This window comes from Lissotriton helveticus, chromosome 1_1 (assembly GCF_964261635.1).
Source record: "Lissotriton helveticus chromosome 1_1, aLisHel1.1, whole genome shotgun sequence".
NCBI lineage: Eukaryota > Metazoa > Chordata > Amphibia > Caudata > Salamandridae > Lissotriton > Lissotriton helveticus.
In genome coordinates, this window is record NC_136057.1 from 115,133,811 (window position 1) to 115,155,564 (window position 21,754).

The following is a 21,754-nucleotide window of genomic DNA, read 5'->3' on the forward strand; positions in this document are numbered from 1 at the left end:
ACGTTTACATCACATGTCTATGTATACGCCCTGTTACACCCACTGCTCCGCCTATTGTATGCACTGTAATGTAACTGTTTTAGTATATATACTTGTGTACTGTTATTAAATGTGACGCCGATTCTGATCCTGCCCCCGGCAGCGCTGCCATCCTGTTCCCGTGCAGGTTGTCCTGTTCCTGTCCTTTATGCTGTATTAAACCTGCAAACTCCTACTACCTCGAATCTTGACTCTTATTTATTGAGCTATCTGTTATTGCTATGTCCAGACAAACCTAGATCCGGTATTATTTATTTATATACCACAAAGGTGTGTTTGTATTCACTCACTCAAGGATTGAACACAGACACAGAGACAGAATCCAGACCAATTGGGTAAGTATAAAAAAGGTATACTTGTAGTTTATTTTTAGAACCAAGCAGGACTTGGTACAGATAGTTAAAATATACTTTCAATTGTAAACCTTTACACATAAATTAAATTTGGAATGGATTTGCAATTGTTACAGGTTCGTATAGTTTCAAAAAGCAGTTTAAATTACACAGTAATTCATTTTAGGATACTTTTTGATTGCTTTCAGATTGCATCGACTACATGGGTGGTATGCTTAGATACTACACCAAAGGATCTCACAATACAAGGTAAGTAAGATTTTTCTTGGTTTAAGTTGGTTACTTTTTCCTCCATACAAAACAGCTGTTTAACACTTAGAACATTTTAGGCCCAAAAACACATAACATTGGTTCCTATGGGTGAAAAATGGTTATCGGTTTCACAGGTAAGTAAACGTCTTCCGATTGGGCGTTTTGGGGTTTAGGGCCAAGGTTCCACAAGGTCTAGGTAGACACTCTAGTTTCACCCCCTCATGCACTGGGCTGGCCGGGTGCAGAGAGCAGGGGCCCAATGTTAGCCAATTGGGCTAAGGGGGCTTTGGTTAGAGGCTGCTTACGAGCAGACCATTCGGGTGTAAGAGTAAAGCTCCTGGGGTTAAGGTCAGCACTGAATGGGCCAACAATCAGCACAGGAGCTGCACCACCAGCAGCACAGAGGTGGCTGGGTGCAGTGTGCCAAAAAGATGTAGGGACCCTGTGATATCCAATGGGGACATTCGGTTCAGCAAAGTTGCTGCAGGCTCGGGCAGGGAGACTTCCTGAAGGTGACCGCTGGCTGGAGAGATAAGTTGGATTCTTGGGGGATGCCTGGGCACTGTCTACTGGACCACCCAAGGCTGTGGGACATCGGGTGTAGGGGTGTCTTTTGGCGTTTGTTATTCTTACCATCTCCAGTCACGGTGGGGGACCCTTCAGGTTAAGGCTGCAGGTGTCATCTTGAAGCTTGAGGGACGTTAGGGATCACCAGATCCAAGGTCAGGATCGCTGGGGAGACATCCTCGTGGTGTTGGGCCAATCAAACTTGTGCCCTGGGCTTTGGGTGCAGAGTGGTGCAGAATCGCAGAGCTGCCTGGGTCCGGATTCTGTGGGTGAGTTTTTGCTTGAGCAAGTCTGGTGCTCACGGGAGACAGAGTCTGTAAGATGGTTGCAGGGTAGGCCCTCGTAGGCAGATCGGAGGCGGTCAGGCCGGTAGGGATGGTGCCAAAGCAATAGCAGTCCTCTTCTTCTTCTTCCTCTTCTTCATGGGACAGCACAGCTCTTCAGCCCTTCTACTTTCTTCCTCGAATCTGAGGAGGCAAGGTACAGGGTCGCTCCTAAATACTGAATTTAGGGGTGTTAAAGGGGGTGTGCAGGGCAGGACCATTTGTAGTATAGTTCCTATATTCCCAATAGGCTCTGCGCATTGGAATGATATATCCTATAGATTTGACGTAGGACTTAGGTCAGTAGGTCTCTATCGAATATACTAAACTTAATTGTGTGTGTGCCAGCTAGCTCAGAGGTCACTAGAAAGTTTCTCGAATTCACAAGAAGGGATTAGTTTCTGACAACCGCATAAACATGGCAACTTTGTTTCCCTAGGACTGAAAATTATCTTCAGAGTGGTAGAAACAATAAATAACTATTTTACTTAGTCAATCGTGCATGGTTTGTTTTTACAGAGTTTGCAGAGAAATAGTGAGACGGGCATTTTCAATATAAGGATTTATTGAACGGTCTTATTTCTCATACAAGAGATATGAACTGCTACAATCGTTAGACGGAATGCAAAGTATAATACGTACAGTGAGAATAGTATTATGAAATAATACTGTAATAGCATGGTATGGTTTCTAAGCCATAAAAATACATACATAAATAACACAGGCTAAAATACTCAACTGGTGCTTCTAAAATACACTTACCTCAAGGTACCTAACCTAGGTCTAGTACCAGGGAAGAAGTTAGAGTTTGTTTAGCATAGGTTTTAGTTCTGCCAAAAATCTACCAAAGGATTCTCTAGGTTCTAATCAGCTTCATACCTTTAGAATGCAGGAGGTCTGGTATCTCTGTCTCCGACTCGATTTCCCAACACCCCGCAAGGGGAGTCAGAAACACTGGAGTTGGATTTCTCAGCAGAGGAGGCCAGCTTCCTGATCAGTGCGTCAACTGGAGTGTCGGCTTCCTTCGGCACTTGCTGTAGCGAGCTGCGTTGGGCAAGTAGGTTGTCGATCTGCTCCGAACCACCGTGCTTTGCCATAGCAAGGGAAGGCATATTTATACCTTGAAGGTGTTTAGGAATGACATGTTTGACGTAAAGTCTGCAAATGAATGTCATGAATGAACCCCTAAGGACTAGATGTTCATTGTAAAACTAACTGAGTTCTTGGAGAAATCAATATTCAAGCAAGGGCAAGTCCCTGACTGCTTAAGCTGGTTTTTCAAGAAATCGTTGTGACGTTTGGTGAACGGATGGAAGTAGCCATGCCTGTGGGGTGGGTACACCCCCTATATGCCACCCTCCAGTGGAAGGGGGGCATGAGCTGCTTCCTGGTTGGTTGAGTCCCCTCATCTTTAAGATGGAGGAGACTGAGATGTGTGCTTCACCTCTTCTCCCCCATCTGAATGGTGGGGTTGGCAAAGGTGGGCACACCTCTCTTCCTAGCTTGGTTTTCTCAATGATTCTCCCATCCAAGGTGGGTGGCAGAACCAGTGGGAGCCAGTTGCTGGGGGCAGCAAAAGGCAGGGACAGCTCACAAAGGTGGCAGGTCTTTGAAGCTTCCCCTTCATAGACCCAGCCCATCCTCGGGGAGGAGGCATGACGCCTCTGCCCGGGATGGGCGTTGTTTCTGGACCCAGGGAGTGGAGGCTCTCTACCCAGGGGTCCAGAAACCTGTCTGGTGGATGAAAATGGGGGCAGCCATTCAGAAACCACACCAGGCCTGGTTGTCTTTCAGGAGGCATCTGTAAAATGCCCTCTCAGTACATTTATACCACACTCTGCTTACCTGTGATCAGAAATGTGCAAATTGTGGGTTCAGAAGTACAGCTGTGGGAAAGAACTCAGGCCCTGGGAACCTGATTGGCAAAGCCCCAGGGCACACCAAATCACAAGTGCATCATGGGTCAGGCAAAAAGTGGGGGGTAACCATGCAAAAAGGGGCACTTTCCTACAGGAGGTTACAATGGTGTTCCACACCCACTGGTACCTCTGAACCACAGATAAACAAGAGCTGCCAACGCATGGTTCTTTCTGTGGGCAGTTTTAAGGTAGCCACATGTCAGTAAAGGGCGATACAGGAGGATCTGCACCGGCTATTTGAGCAAGTACGGGTGAGCTGAGAGGAGGACTTAGGCATCCCCATACCTGAAAGGGACTAGGACTTTATCCTTTATGATAGAGAACCTAAGGTTTCCAGAAATGCCTGAGCCAAATATATAAACTTTTACGTCCTTCAAAGAACATACCTAACTCCGGAGCGCAATGGCAGATACTTCAATGTGGCCGGCGTAACGTGCCTGAGATGAGCAGAGGCAGGGGTTGACCTTTTGCATATTCTCGGGTCTTGCCACTCACTGCATACCTTTTGGGAGGAGATCACAACGATCGTGGGCATTATTGAAAAGATTCCTTGCTCACATAGCCATTGTCTTCTAGGCTGGCTCCCACACAGTTCCAAAACCAAGGTCACGAGTAAATTCCCAGACCTAGCTTTTATTCTGGAATTGATTAGTGGTATAGAATGTTTACAATCTTAAAGCGACTTCTGGGGCGGAGGGATGCGTTAAAGTTGATTTCATTGGGATGTTGACTGTGCACTTTGGAAGACACCTGATGAACCAATTCCAAATCTTTATTTCGATCGCATGATCATAAAAGATATACAAAATTTGCCACATCAATTAAAAATCCGGAACATCAGTATATCATTAATATAAAATACATTAAAGATTAAAAAGTGATGAAAAAAGATGCCAGTTAGTCAGGGGATGAAGGTTTGTCACGAGTCTCCGACCCCCCTCATCAATCGAGTACGAGCATACCACATTGCAGTTAGAAATTTTGCCATAGCGAACACAATTGGCGGGGATAAATCAGTCTTTAAAACTCTGTATGCAGGTAGAAATGTTCTAAATCCCAGGTTTTTGAGGAGTGGGACAAGCCAGTGTTTTCTACTTTTCCGGTAGGCTCGACAAAAGAAAACCGCATGCACATCATTCTCCTTTGTGTGGTCACATGCGGGGCATGTCTCTGTATCAGACCGACAAGACCATGCTTTGGTAAAGGATTTAAGAGGAAGGGTCCCGTACCTCCACTGCAGGAATAACTTTCTTGTTAAAACCGGAGTCCTGCCATCCAAAAGGCATTCAAGGTTATATGAGTCTTTAGTTTTAATAAATTTGTGCGTTAGGGATCCTTCACGGCTGCTGTCCAGAGCTCACCGAAGCATGTGGTCATAATACATTCTGCACAGCGCTTTCCTTGGAGTCCTCTTACTTGTGCTTTCCGGGTCTGACCATAATTCTGGTAGGCCAAGAGTCTCACAGGTACTCTTGTACTCCGCATATTATCAGTTAAGACATTTTTGTTTGCACAACGTAAGTGATGTAAAACCCAACAACATATATTTGAAAAAAATCCAATCTTTGGTCTGCAACCAGCCAAGAGGGCCGCAGCTATTGAAGATTGGAGCAGCCGCACAGACATGCCCGGTGAGTCCAATTCTGACTAAAAAAGTGCTGCCACTGTAGCTATTGCAAAGAAAGAACCAATGCCCTAAGGGTGGGGGCGCATCCCAAACACCCCTTGCAGCCTGAAGTGCAATGCAACCAAGAGCAGGTCAACATGGGGCTAGCCCTGCATACAGGGACAAAGACTGGCACAAGTGGCAAGACTGCAGCACCACTTAAGACTTTTTAACAAAGGGTTGAACAAGACATTGAACTGAATTGCTCTACTAGTGAGTGGGATTGCTTTGAGTTGCCTGCACCAGTCCCTAACCATTGCCTACTCCAAATTGGGTTAGATGCAACTACTTTCAACACTGTATTATGCTCTCATTGTGTTGTGTAGTAGTTAGTTTTGCTGTGTGATATAGGTAATTTCTATTTCTGTAAAAGACAACCACTTAGTTGGGCATTTCTTTATTGTGTCTGATGGTTGGCTATTGAGGTCTAGGCTCTTGACACATTCTCTCTCTCTCCCCATCTCTCTCCTGTGACTGCTCACCCTTGTTACACGAGAGTCAAGTGTGAAAAGTGTTGTTCTTGGCTCTGTTTGTGGAGTCAAGTTATCCAGTATTAGGGGTGTCTTTCATAGATTCACATGCCTGAATCATTCCCCGTCATCAGAATGGGGAGTCCCCGCTACATAAATAAAGTAATGTCCCATAGACATATAGACAAATAGGCCTAAAGGCCTCAAATGAGTAAACTATCCCTGTCCTTTTGTAGAAAGGACCAAACTCTAGAAAAGAGCCAATCAGCTGACACCTGCCTCTAGAACCCTCCTGGAAGGAGCCTCAGTCCCTCAGATTTTCTACTGCACGTTGTGCTACGGGAGTGTCCTCTGAGCTCTGCTCAGTATTTTCTTCTCAACTGGTTTCTAGTGCTGTTTGGTATTTTATTCTGTTCCATCTGTGTTTGCTGATGCCATCATGGCTGACCCACCAAAAAAGGGTCTTTTTAGGCCCTGTGGTTCCTGTGGAAAGAAAAGGCTGCATATAGATGACCAACATCAAGACTGTCTGTATTGCCTGTATCTAGACCATTCTTCCAAAGATTGCAAGGTATGTCGTACCTTTTCAACTAAAACCTTCAAGGACCGTGAAGGACGCCTCTTAATCTGGATCCAGAGGCTAAAGGACAGAGACAACTTAGTCTTCTGAGGAAAGTGAAAGTTCTTCAGTCTCTCTAGATCTTCACTAAAGAGACCAAGAGTGGCTTCTCCTAGTCCTACGGTACTTCCTCAAAAGAAGACATCAAAGAAGTCTTCAGAGGTTCTCAACAAGGCTGCTTCTGTGAAGGTTTCCTCTCAGGAAGTGCCCACCTTCAGAAAGCCTGTATCGACTCCGTTGTCGACGGTATCGTCGACGACGTCTTCATCGTCGAGGAGAGCTGTGTCTGCTGCATTGTATGTTTCAACATCGGCGACGACGGTTTCCACGTCGATGACATCGACGTAGTTGTCCTCGTAGACGACTACTACTCCATTGTCGACGGCAGGTAAAGCGCTATCGTCGATGATAAGTATCAAGAAAACGCCATCGACACCAAAGCACCCGTCGACGCTGCACTCGCCGACGACAGAATCAACGACGACGAAGTCATAATCGTCGACGTCTCCTCCAGCTACGACACCCGTCGATGCTCCGCCGTCGACGGTCACACCGTCGACGAACTCGGAAAATGACGGATTAGGCACATATGTGCACCTAAAAATGACAAAAAAGGCGCTGACGCCGGCTTTAACTTCGCCAAGCAGAGTCCCTGCACTGCCTCCAGCATGTCTTCTTCAGGAGGAGGATTCAGATGAACGTGATATGTTTCAGACGGCTACAAGCCCTTCGGAGCTTCATGGTAAATGTCAGAGTTCGGACGAAGAAGAGGATCAGGAGGAGGAATATCATCCACCACCACCTCCAATGGTTTGCCTTCCAGCCTCTTTAGTTTCGGACTTACGGTACCTCATTCAAGACTATAAACAGAGGTTTCTAGAGTCTCCTGCTCCTCAGCCTTCCACAGTATCTCCCTCACCAAGACCACGGCCTCCACATGTGAGTATTCAGCCGGAGCGGATTGATCTACCGCATCCTCCGTCTACGGATGAGGAGGAAGAAGAAGAGGAACAACGAGAAGAGGGAGAACTACAAGATACTCATTCTAACCACGATGACTGGGATGACTATGTTATTCCCTCTCCCCCATCTCCAGTACTTGCGCCAGCGAATTCACCACCTGGTGACATTGGAGGGTTCCATAATGTGGTTGAGAGGGCTGCTCAACGTTTCAAAATTTCAATGGTCACTCAGCAACAAGACTGTTTCTTGTAGGATTTTAAAGAACCTCTTAAAAAGTCAGTAAGATCAATACCCATTATTAAATACATGTGGGAACAGGGTGTGAAAGTCATGCAGAACCCTAACTCAGTACCTCCGGTAGTACCTCGCTTGGATAAGAAGTATAGGGCGCCTGATACTGCACCGGCGTGCTTAACAGGACACCCAAGCTGGATTCGGTTGTTACTCAGGCGGCCCAGAAGAGGTCCAGAAACCCTTCTGCCCCGGTATCGGCCCCTCCAGATAAGGAAGGCCGAAGATTGGACAACATTGGGAAGAGAGTCTCGTCAATGTCTGCAATAACAGTGAAGGCGGCCAATGCCTTGGCACTTTTGGGGCGCTACAATAGACAGCTATGGCCGGATATAGCCCCATATCTATCGGAGTTATCTAACAAGTCAAAGGAGGAGGCGAGGAAGATATTACTAGAGGGAGAAGCCTCGGCGTCAGAAATAATAGACTGTGCGATGGATATCGCAACAACAGGCTTTCGTCAGCTGGCTGGGGCGGCAGTCTTGCAGCAACAAGGTTGGCTCAGGGCAACTTCCTTTCGTCCTGAGATACAATCAAAAATACTGGATATGCCCTATGATGGACAATTTCTCTTCGGCTCACAGATTGATGAAGTGCTGCAGAGTATAAAAAAGGACACTGACACTGCTAGAGCATTGGGCACTCCCCAGTACAAGAATCAGTCCTTTCATGGGTCTAGAGGAAGTGGACAATCCTCTTATAGAGGGGACTACCAGTACCAGTCTTCATATTCTTCAGGCCAGAATCGATCCCAGTATCAACAGCGCCAGCAACAAAATCAACAATCCTCTTTTGGAGAGACATCCTTTCGTGGTAAACACCAGATGTAGACAATGACCTTTCACTTCAGCCAGTCTCAGATTCATTTCCATCATTAAAAATTGGAGGAAAAATATCCCATTTCCTAAACAATTGGAGGCAGATTACCACAGACCGTTGGGTCCTACAATTGGTTCAATTCGGCCATTCTTTGGAATTTATGCATGTACCTCCCCAGACACCTCCCCGCCCTATGCTTCACAAAAATCTACATCTGCTTCTCCGAGACGTCTCTCTTATGATCCAGAAAGGGGTGATAGAGAAGGTCCCTCTGTCCCAGCGAGGGAAAGGATTGTTTTCCCGCTTATTTTTGATTCAGAAAAAGGAAAAGAAGTGGAGACCAAATTTGGACCTCAGAGCCCTCAACACATTTTTGAAGAAGCAGTCGTTTCACATGGTAACAATCCAAGAGGTCTTACAACTCCTGGAGGGGGGAGATTACATGGCGTCCCTGGACCTTCAGGACGCTTATTTCACCATCCCGATTCACAGAAATCACAAAAAATATTTGAGATTTGCAGTGGCAGGCAGACACTTTCAATTTTGCGTTATGGACTTCGGACTGAAGTCTGCACCTCGCATCTTTACAAAGTGTCTCTCCCCAGTAGCTGCATATCTCAGGCAGCACCACCATAAAGTGTATCCATATCTGGACGACTGGCTGATCAAGGCTCCATCCTTAGAAGACGCGTCCAGGTCTTCCAACGCCTGTCTGAGGCTTTTTAATTGTTTAGGACTCACGCTCAATCAGGAAAATCAGTCCTTCTACCTTCTCAGCGCATCACCTTCCTAGGTGCAACTCTCGACACACAATTGAGTGAAGCCTTCCCATCTCAAGAGAGGAAGGACAAGCTTTTGGCATGGGCGATCCTTGTGGCTTCAAAGAGGACCATAACGGTCCACCTTTTCAAATCCCTTCTGGGAAGGATGTCATCATGTATCCTCTTAGTACCTCACTGCCCTCTGCGGATGCGCCCCCTCCAGGAGGAACTCTCAAAACAATGGAACCAATGCGAAGGGTCGTTCGACGATCTCATAAAAGTGACTCCTCGAATGGTCAAGGCCCTGCAATGTTGGATGTCTTTTCAGAACCTTTCTCAGGGCTTACCATTCCTGCTTCGGGCTGCACCGCATATCATCGCGATAGACTCCTCCTTGGAAGGTTGGGGAGCTTTCCTCCAGGAACTGCAGATAAGCGGAAAGTGGTCCCTTTTAGAAAAAGGTCTCCATATCAATCTCCTCGAGCTACGGGCAATCTTCCTTGCTCTTCAAGGCTTTCTTCCAAGGATCAAAAATTCACTGGTGCTCGTCCGTACAGACAGCACTACGACGATGCACTAACTCAACAAACAGGGGGGACTCATTCTCTGACTCTCTCTCGTGAGTCGCAGAGTATCTGGAACTGGTTAATCAGACACAATATATCTCTTCGGGGGGAGTACGTCCCGGGCATGGACAATGTGCTCGCCGATTCATTAAGCAGACAGAAGACAATATCTCACGAGTGGGAACTGGATCAAAGGATCCTCAACCAAATCTTCTCAAGATGGGGCACTCCCCGGATAGACCTGTTCGCCACAAGTTCCAACGCCAAATGCTCACACTTCGCAAGTTGGCATCCCCAGAAAGGGTCTCTAGGGAATGCATTTTCGATCGCATGGTGCAACGTCTTTGCGTACACCTTTCCACCGTTTCCACTGATTCCCAGAGTCCTCAGGAAACTGAAGGCAGAACATTGCACACTCATTTTAATAGCCCCAACTTGGCCACGCCAACATTGGTTCACGGAACTTCACAGCCTGTCTCTGGATCCGCCAATGCGCTTGAAACAAATTCCGTCCCTACTCACGATGAACAACCAGCAAGTCCAGCATCCAAATCTGGCCTCTCTTAAATTAGCCGCTTGGCTCCTGAGTTCAGAGAACTCCAGAATTTGAACATTCCGCCAGACTGTAGAGCAGTCTTGGCTCGGGCACGAGCGGATAGTACCAACAAGGCATACTCTTTGAAATGGAAGATGCTCTGCGTCTGGTGTAGGGCTCAAGGGGTACATCCTTTCTCTTCCTCTCCGTAACAAGTGTTGCCTTATCTTCTCCATCTGGCAAACTCAGGCCTTGCTCATGCTTCCGTCAGGGTACACTGGGCTGCGATATCCCGTTACAGAAGATCCCCTACGGGCCCTTCTCTTTGTCTCACAGACTGATCAAACAGTTTTTGAAAGGACTCTACAGAACTTTTCCCCCTGTGAAAAATTTGCCGCCTACCTGGGACCTTAACACAGTCCTTGATCAGCTCATGAAGCATCCCTTTGAGCCGGTACACAGGGCTGACCTGAAATATCTCTCTTGGAAGACAGCCCTCCTGCTTCCACTCACCTCCGCAAGGTTGGTGAGTGAGCTCCAAGCTTTCTCGATACAAGAACCCTTTCTGCAATTCAAGCAGGACAGAGTAATTTTACGGACAAATCCAAGATTTATTCCAAAAGTCCCGTCGGACTTCCATCTCAACGAACCTGTGGTCTTGCGCTCTTTCTTCCCGAATCCCAGTTCTCCAGCGGAAAGGTCGCTACACTCTCTGGATCTCAAACGCTGCCTGAAATTCTATATTGAAAAGACAAAGACTTTCAGAAAGTCAAATCAGCTATTTTTGGCTTACAGTAGGCCCCGGAAGGGCCTTCCTCTCACCAAGCAAAGTATTTCCCGCTGGATTTCGGCAGCTATTTCATTTTGTCATGAACAAGCTGGGCAACCCCTACAATCTAGAGTGAGAGCTCACTCTACCAGGGCAATATCTACATCCATGGCGCTTTTTGCAGGAGTGCCTGTTATAGACATTTGTAGAGCAGCAACATGGAAGTCGAAACATACCTTCACTAGGCATTACTGCCTGGATACAGAACTCATGAAGGATACTGCAGTGGGACAGCAAAACACACAAGATGATGGACGGAATGTTGCACAATGGCAAAACATTCACCCCCAGTCACAGATCTGGGTTTAATCCATCATTATTTTGCTCACCAAGCTACCCCAGTTCAGACATGGCCATATGCAAATCAGTCTTGACCCTGTGCCTCATGGGAACAGTCCAGACCAAACTGCCAAGCCATGTCTTCCCTGGACCAGAATCAAGCATCCTAGGACCGGGTTTCTGGCTATCAGCTGTCTTTGTCTTCTATTTCAGTAGAGGTGAGCCTTCTTTTCATCCCTCCATCCTTCTCATGTATGCACATTTCTCTATTGTATAATGTGGTGGTATTTCTTGCTTGTGATTGCATATTTCTATTAGTCGTTTGATATGTTTTTATCTAATGACTTGTATATCCTATACCATGCGAAATGTGCTTGGTTCATTGCTTGCTACTCTGATTCAGGCATGTGAATCTATGAAAGACACCCCTAATACTGGATAAGAAATGTGTTACTTACCTGTAACTGCAGTTATTCAGTATTGGTGTCTTTCATAAATTCACATGCAACCCTCCCGCCTCCCCAGAAGGGCTCACCTACCTCTCTCAGTGATACACCTTCTTAGCTTTGTGCGTATGAAAATCTGAGGTACTGAGGCTCCTTCCAGGAGGGTTCTAGAGGGAGGAGTCAGCTGATTGGCTCTTTTCTAGAGTTTGGTCCTTTCTACAAAAGGACAGGGATAGGTTACTCATTTGAGACCTTTAGGCCTATTTGTCTGTATGTCTATGGGACATTACTTTATTTATGTACCGGGGACTCCCCATTCCAACGACGGGGAATGATTCAGGCATGTGATTCTATGAAAGACACCAATACTGGATAACTGCAGTTACAGGTAAGTAACGCATTTCTTTACCAGTGACTGACAACCTCAAACACCGTGATTGGGGCCCAATAGCCCCTGTCTGATCTGGGGCCCCTGAACAAATTCATACACTGCCTTATTGCGGCTGTATTGCCAAGCATTTCCAAGTCACAAGATTGCACAATATCCGCCAATTCCTTCATTCAGTGTGTCACCGAAAATCCTGGTATTGTCCTTTGGAAGGACTAATGGATAGCACTTGATATTAGGAACTGTCCAACATGTGTGTATCAATGGAAAGTTTGAAACCTTCATTTTAGTAAGACCCCCAACATCTTCTTTTAAAAATGACTTTGCAGCTTTGATATTTAGCATCGCAGCTCTGTTTTTATATTTTATTAAACAAATTCTCATTTTTAAATTTGCCTTTCTTATTTTATTCTACAGCACAGCAATTGGAGACAGGAAAAATGAATGAGAAAGAGTCTTATACATGCTCTGAATGCAAGGTGAACTTTACTCACCAGTCCACCTTAAAAAAACATCAACAAATCCACAAAAAGCAAAGATTGTTTCCGTGTACTGAGTGCGAGAAGAGTTTTTTCAAAAAGGCAGATCTTGTAGGGCATCGTAGAATCCACGAAGGTGTGAGACCTTTCCAATGCAATGACTGTGGGAAAAGATTTACCCATCGGGCAACTCTTTGTCATCACCGAAAAATACACTCAACTGTGAGGCCTTTTACCTGTAACGAGGGTGAGAAGAAATGTATTAGTAAGGAAGTTCTTGAGGTACATCAGAGAATCCACACAGGGCTAAGACCTTTCCCCTGCACCGAGTGTGGAAAGAGCTTTACTACAAAGTCATATCTTCGAGAGCATGAAAGAAGACACACCGGGGTGAGGCCTTTTCACTGCTCAGAGTGTGACAAGAGCTTTGCTCGTAAGTCACGTCTTCTAAATCACCAGAGAACACACACAGGTGCGAGGCCTTTTCAATGCAGCTTTTTCTCAAAAGTCAAATTTTCAACAGCACCAAAAACTGCACACAGGAATCAGGCCCTTTCCATGCACCCAGTGTGAGAAGAGATTTATTAGTAAGGCAAGTCTTCTTGAGCACCAACGAATACACACAGGTTTGAAGTCCTTTCACTGCACCAAGTGTGACAAAAGTTTTACACAAAAATCTAATTTCCTACGTCATCAAATAATACACACAGGGCTGAGACCATATCACTGCAATGTTTGTGAAAAAAGCTTTACCCATAAGTCAACTCTTCTTTCTCATGAACAAATACACTTAGGAGTAAAGCTACATCAGTGCACAGAGTGTGAGAAAAGCTTTAATCGAAAGTCAACTCTTGTAGTTCACCTAAGGGTACACACAGGAGTTAAGCCCTTTCACTGTACTGAATGTGAAAAGACCTTTACTCAAAAGATAAATCTTATAGAGCATCAAAGAATACACACAGGAGCAAGGCCATTTCACTGCAATGAATGTGAGAAAACATTTGCTCGAAGGTTGGGTCTTCTTGAGCATAAAAGGACACATGCAGGCGTGAAACCATTTCATTGTACAAAGTGTGAGAAAAACTTTACTCGAAGGTCAGATCATACAAATCACCTTAAAATACACACAGGATAAAGACCATTTTAGTCTGAAATGGGAACTTATCGAGCATGTTGGAATCCGCAATCGATAGCCCAGTTTCAGTGCCAAGCGTATCTTCAGAATTTTACATTGAAGGCTGATGTTCAACAACATCTCTCAGATATAGAGTACAGATAATATTTTTTTTAAAGAAAACATTCTATACATATACTCATGTAAGGATTGGACTTTTATTCTGTTACCACATATTTATGGAGTTTTTGTGTTTTTGGAATTATTTAAAATAAACGATGCCCCTTCATCGGATTTTTCCCATTGCCTTAAAAAGTGGCCCTTGCTTTCTTGAAAACCTGAAACGATGATAGAATTATCACTACAGTATGATTGCCTGCCACTTGTTGTTTTTATTTATATAAATAAATGAACTTTTAAATATTGATTCAATTGATTTGTTTTTCGTGGGTCTGGAAGTCGAACATGAGATTAAAATCAATACAGAAGATCTGCTGCATTTATGTGAATAATGCAGGGTAGAGACCAGTGTTTTGCTCCTTGTTATCCTGCGCTTCAGGGCTGTGAATCTCAATATGTATTGCAATACCTTGATCACTGATACTTCACACCACCATCGCTCAATCACATTGTTATGGATTTCTAGCAAGTGCATATTATGCCCACTGAAACATGGATTCACATCTCCTTTCACAGCACAGTGAAAAGAGGCAGAGGGGCCATTTAGGATCAACTTATATCCTGGCTGAGCGAACGGCTGAAAGGAGAACAAGAGAGAATAAATATAGGTCTAAATTGTTGCACTATAATGATTTAATTTACAGTAGCACCAAGGTCAAATGTATTTCCGAAGGTGCTGTTGTTGCTGAATTGAAATGTCCCTCTGTCCATCTGAAGAAAAATAAAACTAGTACCCAAAAGCTTATTTAATTTTCAAATTAAACCTAAATATCCCTAATTGCAGCTCCCTGATCCTACAGAATCTCTAATAGTGTCTCCAAACAGAAATACTGGTATTTTCAGATGCCAAATAACTAAATCAAGAGTCCGACAAAACAGCAGCTGCATTCAGATTGACTAGTGCTAGCTTAAGTTAGGCATTCTCCTAATATGAAATTGTACAATGATTCCAGCATCATGACCTCAACTTGTGTATGTACGCCCAAATATCCATCTAAGATATGTAGGTTTTTTCACCTCTTGTGACCCATTTACATAATGCCTAATGTGATTGCCTGTGGAATTCAAAGACGAAGTCGGTGGCTCTGATGCGGTAGGGTGGTTTGTTCCAGGATTTTGGGGCAATGTAGGAGAAAGCTTGACCTCTGGCTCTGGCCTGGCAGATGCAGGGGATATGAATGGGGAGTGGGTTAGCGAAGCAACGGTGTCTGGCCCCTGTTGTGAAACAGGATGTGATTGTTATGGTAGCGTGGCCCTTGGTCGTGTTGAGTTCTTTAGGTATGTGTGACGAGTTTGAAAACACAGCTCTTGTGGAGAGGGAGCCAGTGAAGGTATTTGAGGTGTTTGGATGTTTGAATGCAGTGTGGCAGTTTTAGTGTGAGTCTTTCAGCTGTGTTCTGTATAACTTGGAGTCTTTTAGTAAGTTGGGCAGTGATGCCAATGTATTGGGCATTGTTGTAGTCCTGGCCTGCAGGCGACAGAGACTTTCATGACTGAGCTACAGGTATCCAAAGTGAGCCATTTGGAGACTTTCCTTAGACTTTTGAGGGTGTAGAAGCAACTGTTTTAACTTGATTGGTCATGTAAACTCAGCTGTCGATTATAAATGTATTTATATAGTTCTTACTACTCGTCACGATGCCCTGGCTCCTGCTAGCACTGGGTGGGCAGGGAGTCAGACCTGGCTCAATGGGCCTCCAGCCTGGGGATCAGAAAAAGTTCTCTTTGTCAAAAAGCACTTCTTCTGTTATGTCGCTGTTAAATTTGAGGTAGTGTCTGTTTTTCCCAGGGTGGTACTGAGGACATACAGTCTTAAAAGTTTGCTTGGGTAGTGGAAGTAACTTCTGAAAAGGAGAGGGTGAGCTGAGTGTTGCCTGCGTAGTATATGATGTTGAATCTATAAGAGCGAATGGTGCTGCATGACAGGAGGTTATGTAGATGGTAAACAGTGTAGGGCTCCGAAAGGACACTTGAGGAGTGCTTTAAAGCAGGGATAGAGGCTTTGGACTAGTAGGGGCAAAACTGACTACTTCAGTGCATCAAAAGAGGAAGGAGCTGATCTATTGTAGTGTCGAGCCATGAATGTTGGCCTTGTAAAGGCATCAGAAGAGGAAGAGAGACTGCACATCAACATTGTCAACTCATCATTTAGATCCTGCCACCTACCCTCAATTCATCATTTTCTACTTGCATGGCTAATGCTGCAACTCTTCAAAAGTTACACAGAATGGCTTCCCCCTTGGCACGTCACCTTTTTAACTTCGTTTGATACACTACAAATTTTTGAATGCGAAAATATAAATACAACATTTGATAAAAACGAAAAGAATGAGAGCACTCCGGAAGAGGACCACAAAACTCACCTCCGCTTTTAGAGCAAAGAAATAAAGGCAAAAGGCTGGCAGTGCTGTTTGAGCAGGAGTTAGCGTATGGTCCTCTGGGCGATAGTAACGGCACCAAATCGTATAGGGATTCAGAGGAGAGCAAGATAATAGGAAATTAATATTATGACCACCTCTTTCCTTGCAGGTCTGTTAAGTGCTTTTTGAGATTGCCCAAATAATGGACAACTCACCCCAGGACCCTCCATAGGTCAGTAGAGTCTTGGCATACCTTAGCCTTATCACTAATGGGGCGTGTGGCTCTGATAAAAATGGTGGTCCTCCCCGATGTTTATATGTGATGCATAACTCCCTTTATCGGATACCATGGGAGTGCTTCCTCCGACTAGAACGCCTGCTGGTAGAACTGTTGTGGGTAAACAAATCGAAACGAAATGGGTCGCAAACATTGCAGAGAACTTGGGAAAGTGGAGGTCTGAAAGTACCAAAATTGGAATTTTATTATTTAGCAGCACAGCTCTAGCATGCTGTACAACGGCTCAACGACCAAGATAATTGGGAGAAACAATTGCTGAGGGGAACTCACTGGGATAATTCACTCCTGGACCTGCTGATGTTGGGATCACGTGTGCCTGATCATCTCATATTATTAGGAATGTGGCCTCTACATGGGAGTCTGCAGTTAAGGTTGCAATACGAAGTGCACCTTATGCCCCATAAGCTCCATTATGGGAAGTTTTCCCATTTGGGCAGATCGATCAAGTTATGTCCGTCTCAAGATGGGTGGAGGACAACTGTAGAATGATGGGAGATCTGTATTTAAATCCGCATTTTCTGACCAGGTAGGAAGCAGTGACTGGGTTTGATCTGGAAAGAGGTCAATATCTTCAGTATGAAAAAGTTGCTGTTTTAGCACGGGTGATATGGCCGACGTTCCCCGAGGAGCCTCCAATGCCTGCCACCCTTCAGGCCCTGGTGAGTCTTGCAGGAGGCCATAGACTCAGTATAGATGGGATGAAGTGTTGGAGGTGCCCCTTACAGATTCTGAATGGAAGAGGGTGCATGAAGGAGTGAAACAAATCAGTTCCAATACCAGATTTAAACTCATCCACTTTAATATTGTACATCAAACCTATTTAACACCGCGAGTGCTGCATAAAATATATCCAGAACGTTCCTCCTGTTGTCCCAGATGTAGTTGTGATGCTGCCTCATTTTTGCATATGGTATGGGAGTGCCCGAGACTGAACTCTTTTTGAGACTCCATACTAGGGAGATTGCGCCGAGTAACAGGATGGACGCTACCCCTGTCTATTAAAGAGATTCTGTTGGGTTTACTCCCCTGTCTCAAGGGTAGGAAGCTTACACGTAGATTTCTCCAACTGAGGTTAGTGCTGGTCAAAAGACGGATAGCAATTCACTGGATGGGCTCCCAACCCCCCAAGGTGGAAAGTTGGGCCAAAGATTTGAGGGTATGGGTAACAGCGGAATGGATCCGAATGAAGAGGGTCAGGAGGGATGATAAGTTGGAAGAGGATGCTAGGACCTGGTATGCTTTGATGTTGGAGGTCCCTTTAGAGATTGCCTCTGACACGCAGCGATTGGAGAGCACACAAACAGTCCGCACTGAGGACGACTCAGAGGAGCAGTGTACGGACGCTCTCGTAATAAACGTAGAGTAATCACATAGTTGTATGGAGCGATGGGGTGCAGTGACCTAGGGCATGACCGGAGATTCCTTTATGTGTGTGTGACCAGGGGAAAGAGGGGGTGGGATTGTTTATGACATTTTGTTTTTGCGGTTTGTTTATTGAGAAATTTAAACGTGCTATATGCATTGTACAAAGTAGAGATGCAGATGCGCTCCTAGTTTAGGAGGTATTATTTCTTCATGTACATTTCCATTCCACTTGTAGTGCATTTATTGTTATTTTATACGATTGATCTGAATTAAGAGATTGCTGTTTCTGCACTGATTTTCTGAAACCGGAAGGTTTGTACCCTCAATAAATGAAAACATGTTTATAAAAAAAGAAAACTCGCACCAGGAGCCACAATGCCGCAATGCACAGTAGAATAGATGTGAAAAGTGACAGCGTCTCCTCTGGAGGGTCAATGGATTGAAACCACCTAATGGTAAAAGAACTCATTTGGTGATCTGTGTAGATTGTGATTGGTTTTGTAGATGTTGTTGGTGATCATCAGCAAGGCTTCAACCTCCCCATGTCTTTAGGAGAGAGAACACTGAAGCAGGTAAAACGTCTGGAGGCAGATGACCCTCAAGGAAGTTGATCCAAAACTAGTTAAAGGAAAAATGAAAAAAGTAACAAAAGCTATTCCAGACAACGGCAAATGAAAAATTCACTAGGAATGATTAAAATATTCTAAGAAAAATCAGGGGCAAAAATAAGAGCCATTGAGTGCAACAAAAAAGTAGGGAAGAAATGCATTGTGAGACATGCATCATTTCCAAGAACTGCCTTTAGTGTGGCAAGAATATGAACTGACCCTATAGGAAGAGACACTGGTATGTCTGGGAAGTTCATGCCATTCCCAGTGGAGAGGACACCATCTTGGGGTGAGAACCTTATATTGTCAAGCTCAGCCTTACACCAAGAACTCAGTGTCCATAATCTCACAAAGAAGAAGCCCAAGTTTAATATTCTGTACCCTATGCAGTAATTTGAAGGCCTACCCCGGCCATCTGGTACCCGGGAGTATCCCCTCCAGACTCTTGTGGTCATGAGGACACCGGAGTGACTCTAATAAACACTAGGCCCTGCTATCAAAGTTGTTTAAATGTAAGTAAGTTCTAGTTCTTTGTTTAACTCAAAGCACTAAGGTGACACTCTGTATTATCCACTGAGGGTGTTGCATCTGCTGAAGCTGGATGTGGGCTGACATCTGTCAGTCAAAGGGAATGTGAATAGGATCCTGATAGAATGGCAACATCAAGTGAATTGTGCATATACATCTCTACAATCACCTCCTGGCAGACACATGCATAAACCAACTTACCAACAGAAGCAGGAAAGGCAGACACACTGCGGCCCATGCACCTCCCTCGACTTATCTCGGGATAATGCTTATTGGGCAACGACCAGTCCTGTGAGAGGATGCCAGGAAGACATTTATTAGTGAGTTCTGAAGCTCCTTTCAGCACAAAAAAGACACATAAGAAATAAACACTATATTTATATATTAAAAGGGGGTTTAAATATTAAAGCTCAGTTCTAATGTGAATGTATAAATAAGTGTTGTGCCAGAAAAAAAAATTATTTGCAAAGCAGAAATGCCATACAGGTAACAACCAGAAAACACGGCAAAATATCAGATGACGATCATTAAATCGGACAATTGATGTAATCAATCGTTATTGGAATATCTCGCTTCTTAGCTCATAGCTAATGTCTATATTAGCACCAAAAATACTCAATAAACGAGTTGTCCATTACACATATAACTTCACTCGCAGCGATCTGATGTTTCTTAGTCTTGCTTTGAGAGGAAGTCTCTTTCTTTGTTTTGTGCTGCTCCTTAGAAAGTGCCAGTGCATGACCTTCAAGTGGAAATGATGAAGATACTCTCAACTAAAATGCCTTTACATCTAATACAGAGCACGAATACAAAAGCAATAAAAGCGCAAAGCGTATGAAACCCCCCCATTGATAGGTCAACACTTCTAGTGAATATGTGTACATTATTTCAATCAACGACCAGGCTTGAAAAAAGCTCTCTGCCTAATTCACATATGCCACATGGTACGAAAAAAAAAAACCAAAAAAGAATTCAACGCAAAAAGCTGACTTTGGATGGAATGGCTAAAGTAGGACCAGCAGCAACTGATCCCTTTTCTCTTATTCAAGTGTTTGTTTCAGTCTGGAACCAATGGCAAATCAAAAGGTGAGTCTTCTACTGCTGCAATGTCAAGACTGAATCCATGAGTGGAGGTGATGGCATGATAATTCCTGTTTCGATCAGAAGAAGCTGTAGGGTAGGAACCCGCTGCATTGGTAAATCGACTGTAGACAATAAAGAAGGCAAAACGTGGCCAAACATTGAAGTCCTAGATGATGCCGGTGAATAAAGCATCAGATGCGACATTAAAGGCGAAGTCAATAGTGCAGCTGCTCCGATGGGATTGACACGTGAAGTGTCATTTGACGCATATGAGAATGGTGAAAGCGCGGCTCCACCAAAGTTTGTTGTTCCAGAGATAGTTCAAATTAAGCAGCTTTAAGGACAAGCATATTTTGTCTAAAAATAATCGAATTAAGCCAAGTAGAACAGAAACATGGTTCAAGCCAAGTCCTAAGCTTTTATGAAAACTGGGGAAAAAAAATTATTGAAAAAAAAGGCACACAAAGCCATTTCTTCGAATACAGGAAAGAAAGGGCACGACCACTGGCAGAAGTGGCTGCAAGAAATTTGAGAAATGTAAACCAATGCTGTTTTTGTTATATGCAGATTTTTTATTAGGATAGTAGGGAAACGTGTCCCAGCCATATTTACCGGTTGCCCCTAACTGCAGATAGCGACAGTTGTGTGGCGAAACTGTCAGTTTTTTCGATCGCCACTTCGGTTAGTGATAGCTAACTAAAATGAGATGCAAGGTAGGCGTTTCCGTGCAAAAAAACGGCCGCTAACCCCACTTCCCGATATTTACAATGATCGCCCGGTCCGGCGATAATTTCTCAAAATAGCCGCTGATGACCCTTAGTACCTGGTTATTAAGACAAGAAAAAAGGTGGTCTAAAAAATGGTAATAACAAAAGAGGACATAAGGGAGACTACCCCAGAGCCTCATTTGCTAACATACTGATGCCACGGAGGTGCTATTCTTGCAGCTCGGAGTCCCAAAAAGACCACAACAACTACCGCCACCGTACCCAGCGCCAAAGAAGAGAGCAGGTCTACCACCAACACATCACGCTGATACACCTCACGCCAGAGGATGTGATAGCCCACTAGAGGCTAAAAAGGACTTCCATCCTCCGCATAAAGAACCCAGATAGCCCCCAGGCTGCAGGCACCATCACAGCGTAGCACCATCATCCCTCCACAGACAAAGCTACTAGCAGTGCTGCACATGTTGGCTAAGAGTTGGTGGAGTCTCCCAATCATCCTTCTCAAGGTTCCTCCCAACTGTCTTGGATGCTGTTATCAGCCTGACGCCACAGCACATACGCTTCCCCAACACTGCGCTTCTATGCCAATGCTGGCTTTCCAATTGTGTTGGGGGCAATTGACTGTACCCAGGTTCCACTTGTGCCTCCTGCGGACACTGAACACATCTACAGGAACAGAAAGCACACACACTACATGAATATGCAGGCAACCGCGGACCACCTGGGCTTGTTCAGCAATGTTGTCGCCAAGTTTCCGGGGAGTGTGCATGACACCTACATCTTATTTATTTATTTATGGGATTTTTAGTGCGCAACTAATACCCTAAGGTGTCTTCCGGCAGTCCATCATCAACCAGCAGTTTGAGAATGGCACATATGGAAATGGACGGCTTGTTGGTAACTACTAACTGAACACACCACACACC

The 21,754-nt window shown here is 44.7% G+C and overlaps 1 protein-coding gene and 1 pseudogene across 2 annotated transcripts in view; one reads left to right on the plus strand and one right to left on the minus strand.

The window, feature by feature from the left end:
- LOC144763395 (uncharacterized) overlaps positions 1-14,034 on the plus strand; it is a 60,832-nt pseudogene extending 46,798 nt beyond the window's left edge. Inside the window, exon 4 of the transcript XR_013596222.1 lies at positions 12,503-14,034. The product of XR_013596222.1 is annotated as an uncharacterized LOC144763395 (transcript). The remainder of the gene's footprint in view (positions 1-12,502) is intronic.
- The window catches only part of LOC144759390 (uncharacterized), a 577,744-nt gene that overhangs the window by 261,058 nt on the left and 294,932 nt on the right, over positions 1-21,754 (minus strand). The window lies entirely within an intron of this gene.